This window comes from Fukomys damarensis, unplaced genomic scaffold (genome assembly GCF_012274545.1).
Source record: "Fukomys damarensis isolate Sample0158 unplaced genomic scaffold, DMR_v1.0_HiC HiC_scaffold_13, whole genome shotgun sequence".
In the NCBI taxonomy this organism is placed as follows: domain Eukaryota; kingdom Metazoa; phylum Chordata; class Mammalia; order Rodentia; family Bathyergidae; genus Fukomys; species Fukomys damarensis.
Window position 1 is genome coordinate 34,747,908 of NW_022900925.1, and position 10,965 is coordinate 34,758,872.

Genomic DNA, 10,965 nt, shown 5'->3' on the forward strand with positions numbered 1-10,965 from the left:
AAAAAAAAAAAAGAAAAAGAAAAAAGGAAGGAGGAAGAAAGAAAAAGACAGAAAGAGAAATAGGGTGCAGCTCCTTGTTTGCAGCTTTGGCCAAGATGGATCCACGTTTCACGTTTAATCACGCCAGGCCCGGCCCATCTGTCTTGTTTACTCCGCCGAGAAGAGGAGAGGACGGGCCTCGGTGGCGACCATTACCTCGACACTCGCCTAACAAATGAGGCCTGGCCAGGCCACCGCCTCTGCTGCCACCGCTGCTGCTGGTTGAAGACAGCCTGGATATTCTTTCTTTGTCCCCCTCCTGACACCCAGGAAAGCACCCATGACCGCCAGATAGCCCGGTGTTGTGGCCACGGTAACAAACACACGCACACGACTTCGCTCCTCCTGCGTGCCTGTCCACGGGGGACGACTAACTGCTCGCCCCTGCTCCCACCCAGGGGTGGACAGGAGATGGAGGATGGGGACACGTGGGGGAGGGGCGGCCTTGACAACGCAGGAGCGGGCAGGGAAACTGAGTTCAAGGATCAAAAGAGAGACCCAGACAACCAAGCAGGGAGCCATGCTTGGCAGGGCGAGGGGCCAGCTGGTGAGGGGTGGGGGTGCTGAGCTGGACCCTCTGGCCAATCCAGAGTTGTAAGGCAGAGGCCTCTCAGACTGAGAACGAATGTGAAACTCGGAAATAAAATGTGGCCATCCGGCTCAGGAAGGCCAATGTGTGAGTCCTCTCCCTTAGCTTATCATTGTGCATTGATTATTATTATTATTATTATTATTATTATTATTATCCCTATTATTTTATGTCATGTGAGTCCTTTCTCCTGTCCTCTCTCTCTGACATTCCTAATCAGGCGCCTTCCTACCCCTCTGGGGCCGCCTAGAGTCCAGAACCTTTCCTTGGCGTGAAAATTTGTGTCCTGTACCGAGTGACAATAGAAATAAATGTTTGGTTTCTTGTGACTGCCATCACATCCGTGTTTTTGTTGGAACCTCCTTGATGTAAAGATGTGGACATTTGCCACCCAGGGTATATGCTAAGTTCCCTCGCGGGTTTGGCTTCACCTTATGTGTGGTTGCAAGTCCTCCCCGCCCAGAGATCCAATGGGAATTTCTATCTCAGAGGATTCCAAATGGTGGAAGCTGGTTTATATCCCTTTTGGGGATGGGTGTGTTTTGTTTGGGGCTTTTAATTTTTTTCCCCCTCCAGTCCAAAAATGGACCAGGAGGGCTGGGAGGGCTGTTCCAATCCCTAGTGGGGGAAAATGTTTCATCGTGGGACACAAGAGGCTTAAGTATGGCAAAGCCTTTCATATCGTGATTTATTTGTCATAAGCAAACAAAATGCGGTTAAGCTGTCTCCTCCTAGACAAACAGCTCTTTGGTTATTAAAGTTCGAGCGCGCGAGAGGATTCTTCGAGGCTGGCCTCTGTCCTCCCTGCCTAAGAAGGTATCGCTTTCCTCTGAGGTGTTTAAAGGCTTTAATGAGTCTAATTTTTTGCACAGATGTTTCTGGGTGTTTGCGGGTTTTCAGAGTATTTTTATATTACAAAAGAGCTAGCCGGTGCCATAGCTCAAACTCTGACAAGCAAATAGATAATCAAGAAGACAAATGGCCTCTTTTGTGAAGCCCTGCTCCTGTATTAATTTTCATTTTCTTTCTCATAGAAAGTATGGAAAGTAGACTGGGGGCCAAATAGCTTTTTGTCTCTGAGGTCCCAGTCACCCCACAATGGAATGGGGGAAGGGAAAGGGGTGCTGTTGAGCCTCAGAGAGCCTGGTCAGGCTTGGGCCACTCTGCTCAGACATCCAAAGGTCAGGCTAGGGCTTGCGGTCCCAGGTCCTGAGGTGGGTGGTGGTCCAGGGTGATGCCGCCACCCCACCGAGAAAGCTTGGTGTTCTGGGGAGCCTATGCCATTAAAAGTTGTTCTTCTTCTTTTTTTTTTTTTTGGTGGGGGGAGTCTTATCCTTCAGAAAATAAAAAGTCAATCTCAAGCACATGTTTTATTGTTATTTATTTTGCATTCCTCTGGTTTGTAGCATGGTGGTGGGAGGCTAGGCAGAGCCGGGCCAAGGACAGGCCTGGTGTCCCCAGCTCGGGGGAAAGGGTGGTTGAATTGTGGGTTTATAGGCAGCCTGGAGACTCATTTGAAAAAAAAATCGCTGGGGCCTGGAGGAGGCTGAGGAGAGAGTTTTGTTTCATTGGCATCGTGGTATGATGTTTTAGCTGCAGAGATGTGAAGGCCTTTAGTTGAGGGGAAAATAGTTCTTAAAGAGCAAACACCCCCCAGGAATGTCTCTAAAGAACTAAATCAAAGCTGCTCCTTGGAAGGTATGAATAGAATTTTTAAAAAAAGATTTCTATGGAGCTTAAAGTTCACAGCCATTCTGTGTAGACAAGAGCTAAGAAAAATGTGAGAATTATACAGAAAACCATTAATCACTTCTTTTCTTTAAATACGTATCCTCTCTCCTTTGTTATTATTCAACAGCAAATCTCCGCAGACCGGCTGTTGGGGAAAAAAAGTGTTAGCCGTCTCTCCGGATCTTCGAGGGGGAAAAAATTTGGAACCCTAAAGTTGAGAACTTTTTTCTCTCAGTTTGGAAGAAGCCGCTCATCATGAATGGGACCGGCCGAGTTGGGGCGAGAGGAGGAGGCCAGAGGAGAAAAGGTAACAAAGCCCCAGCCTGGGCTGGCTTTTTTTTTTTTTAATCGTTTTATGAGTTCTTTTCACAAGTGACAGAACACTCTCTTGCCTCCTCTTTTTTCTTTTTCAAGTATCTTGGAGGGTTTTTATGGTGGACGCTTGGTCAGATTTGCTGCTTTTATGATGACGGATGTTTGGGTCAGAGGTGGCCGGAGCCTTGACACCTGGAGAGCGTTTGAACTGGTGGGGACGGAGGTGTCAGAGCTCCCTGAAAACCCCAGAGGAGGCTGTCGGGGAGGTGGCTTCGAAGCGCTTTTCTGGTTTTGGAAAAGGCAGGCTGCTGGGCAGGGCCAGTCAGCATGGGTGCCTGTGTGTCTCTCGAGGTACATGTGTGTTCCGGGCTTTCCTGGGATTCTGACTGTCTACACTGGGCGGCCTGTGTCCTCTCTGGCTGTTTAGAGCGAGATGTCCCTCCCGGGACACTGGAATCCAGTTCTCGGGGCGGAAGGGCCCAGCCTTGGGCTGGGTAGAAATGCAGGCATTCTCCTTTCTTGTGTGTAGCTCGAGCTTTGAGACAAACCTGTAGTGGGCTCAGTTCACCGGCCAGGTGAGCCGACTCCGCTGCTCCGCCGGCCGCTCTTCTGCTGGGCCCCTTTCCCGGAGGCAAGTGCGGTGTTCACTCTGGTTTCCCCTGCTCTCCTTGCCTGGGGACTCTGCTGCCTTCTCTGGTGCCTGGCGCTGCAGGCTGGAGTCCCTGGGCTCTGTGGCCTCAGACCTGATGCACTGGCCCTTTTTTCCCTGAGGCCTCTCTTAGCGAGGCTGGCAGGAGAGAGGGTTCATGGAGAGGCCACGTTTTCTAGGCGATTAGCTCAGTATTAGAACCGCAAAATGACCTCGGGAAGCCCCTTGACCCCTGTGAGACTGGACATTGTGCTGGCTCCTGCCTCCTGCCTGGGAGGGAAAAGTCACACCTCTGCAGGGAGAGGTCCCTAGGCTGTCTTGTGTGTGTTGCATCTCCGGCTCTTCTCCCCAGCCCCCTAAACCTTCCTTTCTTTGCTAGCCTTGAATTTCTGGATTATTTTCCCCATAACCATTCTTGGAAGAGAAAAGGAATAAAACTGCTGGCCCAGGTGTCGAATATTTAGGTGCTAGTGTGTTAGTAGTGTGGGGTAGCAGGGTGCTGGCCTGTCTGTGCACAGTCCTTCCCCTAGACCAGGCTCCAGCCCCCGCCCCTTCCTGTGATCTGCTCAGGCCTCCTTTCCAGCTTCCCCAGGAGGGAGCTCAAGGAAGAAAGACAAAGGGTTATGGATACAATATAAAGACTTGGCCAGGCTCAATGCACCGGCTGCGGAGGGCAGAGGAACAAGCCCATAGGCTGTGTTGTAAGGCTGGGGCTCCCCCCAGGAAGGAATCTTCCTTTGGTGTCCTCCCTTCCCCATATCCAAATCGGGGGGACTCTGGGCTCCATGTCTGAGGTCCCTGTGTTTAGAAAGCAATGATTTCTATTATCATCTCTATTATCATCTTTATCCTCTTCCTCTGTTCCCAAGTGCTCTTGAGTCCTTGAGGTGTCTCGCCTACTCCCCAGCAGCAAGACAGACCAGGGGTGCGGTGCAGGCTTCTCTTACCCCTCCTGGGGCCAGGTCTGCCTGGCCAACCAAAGTTTTGGGAAACTTGAATGTGAAGAGTTGGGGGGCAGATCTGCTAAGAGGGCAACCAGGTATGGAGGGCCTTCCCAGATGTGTATTGTGTTTGCTGCTGCTTAAAAATCCACACACCCGCAGGGCGTGCTCTCAGGAGCAAGGGAGAGAACCCGATTCTGGCTGAGGAGAGGAACTGCTCCCCTTGAGCTAAGAAGTAACTGGAGCGATAGGTATCTTCTTTTATTTTGTCCCTGGGTGGCAAACACGGAGGGGCTGGAACCCTCCGGTCGGAAAGGGGTAAACAGAAAGGCACACTGACCCATCCCTGAAAATACTGGGGCCCAGGGAAGGCCTCTACTCATCTAGGAAAGCAGATAGGTACTGTGGGCCCGGGGACTTTACAAACTGCTTTCTACAATGTGTAGATTAGGGGGTTCAGCAGGAGGAAGTGAAGGGGTCGGGGTCAGGGTGGGGGGGAGATAACAGAGGGGAAAGCTGGGGTCCACAAGGGTTTCAGCCCCCCTAGGCCCAAACACATCTTTCCTTTCCTTTACTCCAAGACCCTAACCTTTTTGAGAGGTGACAGCTGCCTGGGCGCACTTTCTACGGTCCCAGCGCCCGCCCCAGGAGATGGGCCTCTCCATCTTGTGACCTGTCTGCCCCCCAGCTCCCTGGGCCCTCCCCGATGCCTTCCAGAGCCTGCCACCTGCCTGCCAGCCTGGGCAGAGGGGAGCCCAGCACCGGCGGTGGGTCTCCCCGGGAAGAGGGGGTCTGGTTGGAAAACCAAGTTGGGAAGTTTCCCAGCGTGAGCTGAGCGCTGACGGATTTGTGATCGGCCATAAAACCCGTGCGTTCAGATTCGTAAATCAATCTCCCCTTTCTCACAGTCTAAACGCTCGCTTCATCGGCAGCAAGAAAAGCGCTCAGCTCTCTCTCGCTCAGGCACTTGTTTATTTGAACGTGGACATTCCCAGGACCCGAAAGGAGGGAGACAGTGGGGGCGTTTTTAGCAGAACCTGCCTGGCGTGACTTCCCCTCACTGTGCTTTCTCTTGTCCTTCAAAAGAACCTCGGTTTTGAAGATGACCCTCTTCCCCTGCTCCTACTTATTTTCTCACACACATTTGTTGTTTTCTTTCTTTTTTCTCTTTGAGTTTATTGGCACATTTTAGGTGTACAGTACGGTTATATTCTTTTCTTTTCTTTTCTTTTCTTTTCTTTTCTTTTCTTTTCTTTTCTTTCTTCTTGTGGACTTTTGTGTTTGTCTTTGGGGCACCAGTACCTTTCAGGCAGTTGTCTTAACCAGAGCCAGAGCCTGAGCAGGGCCTGTGATTGGGATGGAGCCGAATTCAATACCAGTCTGTGGTTTTGTATCTGGACAATCAAAACTGACCACCCCACCCCCCAGAGTCTGGCGCCCCCTCCCCGTGGGGAGGGGCAGGATTCCAGCGAGGCAACCAGACCTTCCAGGGGGCTGCTGTTTCTTTGGGGTTTCTTAAGGCAGCAACACTTTGCGGCTCTTTCTTTGAGGTTGATTGGTGACAAGGTCTTTAACGTTCCCCCTACAGAGTCATTTTTGGTTCAGACCTCAACCCGGGGAAGCCCCCAGCCCCACAACCCCACCCCGGCTCATCTGTTCTGCCCTGGTCCCCCAGTCCTTGGGCCGCAGAACTGCCGAAGCCAGATAAGCCGGAATGTGGGGCCGGGCTTCTGAGGAATGTCTCTTCCGGCTTCCCTTTGCCCTCTGCCGCTGTCTGTGCCCCAGCCAAGGACTGACTGTGATTCTGATTGGAACTTGTGAAGTTTGGGGGATTTCTGGTTTGGTTTATCTCTGAGGTGGAGGAGTCTGTGGGTGTCTCTCGCGCAGGCCTGCGGGTGGCTTCTCTCACAGGGTGGCGTTTGACTCTGTAACACGCACCCACACACACTGGGGGTCTCTATCGGTGCTGCTTAGAAGCCCAGGGTGCTAAGAAACCTGGGAAATGGGGATCCGGGCTGGAGGCCCGGCTGCTTCAGAGCGGGCGGGTGGGGCGGAGCAAGGGTGCGATCTGGTGGAGAGAGGCTGGGTGTCCACTCCTTTTGTGTAGAAACCTTCGCCAGGGTCTTTGTCTGTAGAGCCTCTGCCCAGAGACTCAGTAGCGTGTAGCTTCCTAGGGCCACCAGACACAGGGAACCCATTCCCCCTGGCGGCTACACTCAACTCTGGAGTCTTCCTCACCCAGCCCCTCTCCTCTTCTCCCACAAAAGCTCACAAAGAGAGCTGCAGTCCAAAGGCCCAGTCTGGACCCCTGCGAAGAAAGCACTTAGGAAGTGTTGCTTTTTCCAGCCGTCCCGTTAGAAACCTTGTTGGTTATTTTGGAAGCGGGCGGGGTGGGGGGAGAGCATCCCACTGAAATAAATGCCCCAGAGCGGGAGGGGAGAGCTGCAAGGGAATCTTAATCCTAACGGTCCGGGCAGGAGGACCGGAGGCGAGGAGCCCAGGGGCTTGGAGAAGGGCTCGGCGCCCACCCCACCCCCACCCACCCCTGCAGACTATTTCTGCACCTCCAGAACTAAGCAGAAGGAGGAGGAGCAGGGAGAGGAGCGAGGTGGGCTGTGGGTAAGTGCGTGTCTGGGGGCAGGGAGCTGGACGCAGAGGCAGAGGTGCGCTGGTGGGAGAGAGGAGACCCCGCTCCCATTCCATTGGCGGGCTGGGGGGAACCTATTTTGCAAGAAAATTTCTCCTCCTGAAGGGGAAGGTCATAGTGGTCCTTCGAGCCTGAAATCGAAAGACCCCCTTCCCCCTCCCGGTCACGTGATTCATTAAATAATTAATGCCGAGGTTGCAGAATAGATATGTATTCGTCAGGAAAATCACGGGCTCGGTCTCCCTGTTTCTGACGTGCAATTCAACTGTCCTTTGAAAAACAAGCCTGTACCCCGAGAAAAAAAGAGGGGGAGACAGAGGGGGAGAGAGACAGAGAGAGAGAGAAAGAGAGAGACAGAGAGAAAAAGAAAGGGAGACAGCAATAAAAGAGCCCCGCAGCTGGAGCCACACCGCGGGCTGGGGTATTGTAAGTAGAAGGGATTTCTCACTACCTACCGCGTCTTATATGTCCATGTAAATTTATTGTTTGTTATTAATGTTATTGTCGTAAAATGTGACAAATAGCCATCTTCATTTCCTGCCATTTCTCTTCACACGGTGTTCTGTGTGTGTACACCCATTGAGGCATTGCATAGAGATTTTAGGAATATCCCTCTCTCTCTCTCTCTCTCTAACCTTTTTCTTGATTTATAGCAATATGGGTGTCAGCGTCTCCTCGGCCAGCATGCCAGCCATTGTGTGTGTGTGTGTGTGTGTGTGTGTGTGGGCGTGCGTCTGCGTGTTTGTGAGTGAGTTGTGTTGTTTATGGCCGTGTCTTCGATAAATCATTTCTCAAGGAAAATGATGTGGGAGCTCCTTCTGCCTGGAGAGTTGCTCTCCTGGAGGCGCTGCCTTCCTCCCTCTCTCTCTCTGCTCGCAGGAGTCGGTTATTTCAATCTCCAGTAATAGATCAGCAGTTAATATGAAAGCTCTATAGCTAGAGGTCTTAAATTATAGCACCTGTGATCATCAATTAAGGTGAGATTTGTATAAATTTGGTAAACCAGAAATGCCTCATTGGCATATAAACCCATTCAAAGAGCACGACCTAATATAAAAATTATATTTGTGAGCCTGAGCGAGCCAACATTTTTGCAGCAAAGAGAGCTTCATTTTTTAGCGATTGTTCTCCAGTCCTCCAGGGGTTTGGCTTCTCCAGCTCCCCGCCCCGGGAGAACCAAACCCAACTCGGAAAGCCAAGGAGCCTGGGGGACAGGAGAGGCGGAGGCAGAGGGAGAAATGACTGGGGTTGAAAGCAAAGATTTTGGGGATCGATGGAGACCCCTCTGAAAATGTAACGGGATGGTGGTGTTGTCCGTGTAGCATAAAGTGTCAGTTATCTGCTGGTCTGATGTATATGGGGTGTTGGGAGTGGGGGAATGAGCTTCCCAAATCGGGGGAGACAGGGGAGGCTGGCAAGGGGTGAAGGGCAGGGAGAGGAGCTGCAAGCCTACTCCCCACCCTCCTGGCTAACAAAACAAGGAAATGAATGCACACCCCAGGAGCCTTCCTTTGACCTCCAGAAACAAAGAAAAGTTTCCTGGGCAGTGGGAGACTTTGTGTGTCTTGGGGGTGAGAGGGGTGAGGGAAAAGGTTCTCAGAAGTTTCTTTCTAGAAAACAAATGTTCTAGGGTTCCATGGGGGTGGTCCTGGAAAGTTTCAGGGTGCTCAAGGACATGGGAAGTGTTCCCGAATTTGAACCCCCATCTTTCCAGAGAGGAGGCATTGGGGTGCAGGTGAGGAAGGGGAGAGCTTTTCCCTAGGGTTTTCTGCGGAGGTCACAGGAGCTGGCCTAGAGCAGCGCCAGCGGTGGCTTCTAGGGATGCCCTGGCCAGGTGCCCTGGAGTTTCGAGGGAGGCTGAGCAGCAGAGGGCTGGAGCCCCTGCCAAGTCCAGCCCTGCTCCTGGCTCTCACTCTCAGGCGGCTGGAGCCAGGCCAGCTGACTTTATGGCCACTATTATCTGTGATACTTAACTCTGTCTGCTAGTGTAAACCCTGGAGCAGGCAAACCAGAGCGACGTCTCGCCCAGGTGTTAATTATTCATGGCATCAGACTGGCAGCGTGGGGCCCAGCCCTTCCTTACTCCCCGGGGTGCTGAGCCCCATCCTTGTTAGCAGGAGATGGGGGGGGCGTGTGGTGGGCTGGGAAGACATCCCAAGACCCCGGAGGAGTAGGGGTGCCAGGCCTTTTGGTCCCGTTCCCCTCTCTCATTGTGTCGTGGTGTCTTGAATGTTGGCGAATCCCCAACTCTCCTGTGGGAGGTGAGCGTCCCTACTTCTTTACCTGGGACAGGAGATGTGTCCTGTGTGGAACCCCAAACTGGTGCTTCAGAATTTAGGCCAAAGTCTTGGGAGTTCCTGAGAGGAGGGAAAGGATCACCTCTCCCTTAGGAAGCAGGCAGGGCTCGAAGAAGGAAGAGGGTAGAGTTATTTGTGTGAGTTTCTGACTTCAATCTGCTTTGGAGGGCGGGCTACACAAGGGGGGCTGAAAGATCTGCGCTGCTGGCCGGGGAAGGTGGTGGGGGCTGCTGGCACTGCTCCCACGGGCCCTTACCCTGTCCCCCTCCCTTCCCTGCTACCTTCTCCCGGCCTGTGGCACAGCAGCTTCTCCTCTTCCTTCTCCCCGTCCTCCTCGGGCCTTTGCCTCCTCTGGCCTTGGGGAGGGGAGTTGGCACCGGGACCCCTCCCCCTCCCCATCTGCGCACCGACTTCCCCAGAGACAAAGCAGGGAGCCCATCCCTTGCCACCATTATCTCTGAGCCGCTGGTTCTCTCCTCTTCGGTCCGTCCCTCCTCTAGGCCTGATGCCCTCCCCCAGGCACCTAGGCCAACTCCCAAATCAGCGGGCAAAAGACTTTGTTTTCTTCTGTTTGTCAGCGCTTGGTTTCCTTGAGGGGCGTGCACCCCGTCCCTCTGTCCTGCATCTGTGTCTTTGGGGGGAGGGTAGCGTGCCCGGTGTCCCCAGCTCCGTCTGATCGCAGTGTCTATGTGGGCTGGGCTGGGAAGGCGAAGCCCAAGGGGACAGGAAAGGATAGAATGGGGACAAAGGACAGTGTGAGGGGAGGAAGGACCCACAGCGCCCAGGCCTGGACTCGCACAGCTGAGCGGAGAGGAGGCATCCACTCCTCCGCCCCTTCTCTCTGGACAAAGGTGGGTTCCGAGGTGTGGGGCACAGAGGCCCCCGCGCCAGTGATTTCTGGAGACACCTACAAGTCCTCAGTGAGCCCTCCACTGCGGCTCACTCAGAGTAGGGGGGCAGAGCTCAGAAAAACAAAGCACTGCGAGAGGATCTCAGGCTCCCCAGAGGGGTCAGAGAGGGGGAGAGAGCTCCGGAGAGAAGCACACAATAGACAGATAGAAACCCCCTTGGGGTGCAAACGCTTCTACAGGAGGCCTGCCAGGAGCCCGCCACTGTTTTTCTTAGCTCAGCCAGCGTTCCACACAAGAAGCTGTCCCGAGCTGAGGCTGCCCAGCAGGGGTCTCTCCAGTAGGCCCTGGGGGTGTAAGTCTGGTGGGAGGCTGCCAGGGTAGGGACTGTAGTGCAAGGGACCGGCCAAGGTGTCCTGGAGCCTTGGGTCACCTCCTATACCACTACCACCAGTAACTTAACCATTGTAACCTCTCCACACTCATCCCGGTAGGGAGGATGGGCCCGGCCTAACATCCCCCAGGCTTCTCTTCCTCAGTGGGTTTTTTCTCTCCTTGGCCTTTTTAGGGATTCGGAGAAGGAGTTGATCTTACTTAAGGCCGCCTGAGAACTTTCACCTCCAATCCACATCTCCCTCAAATCCCCAGACTTAACAAACAGAAGCTTCCCTTCCTCCTCACCTCCCTCCCCATCTTGCAGGAAGGAAAAGGAAAAAGGGAAAGTTCCTAGTAGCCCGAGCAGCCTTAGGAAACTGGAGGGAAGTGGAAACCGCCACCCTCGCTCCCCCAGGGCTCCCCGCATCGCCCCCACCCCCTGCCCTGCTCTGCACCGCGGTCTCCCCTTCTCTCCCTGCTCCGCCGGCGAGACATATGGAACCCGTTTCGCTGGTGACATTGAAGAGCCGCCCT

The 10,965-nt window shown here is 53.5% G+C and overlaps 1 protein-coding gene across 1 annotated transcript in view; it reads left to right on the top strand.

The window, feature by feature from the left end:
* The window catches only part of Hoxb3 (homeobox B3), a gene marked incomplete at its 3' end in the record, with an annotated part of 51,987 nt that overhangs the window by 27,937 nt on the left and 13,085 nt on the right, over positions 1-10,965 (top strand). The window contains 1 exon segment of the mRNA XM_010620308.3: positions 2,487-2,666.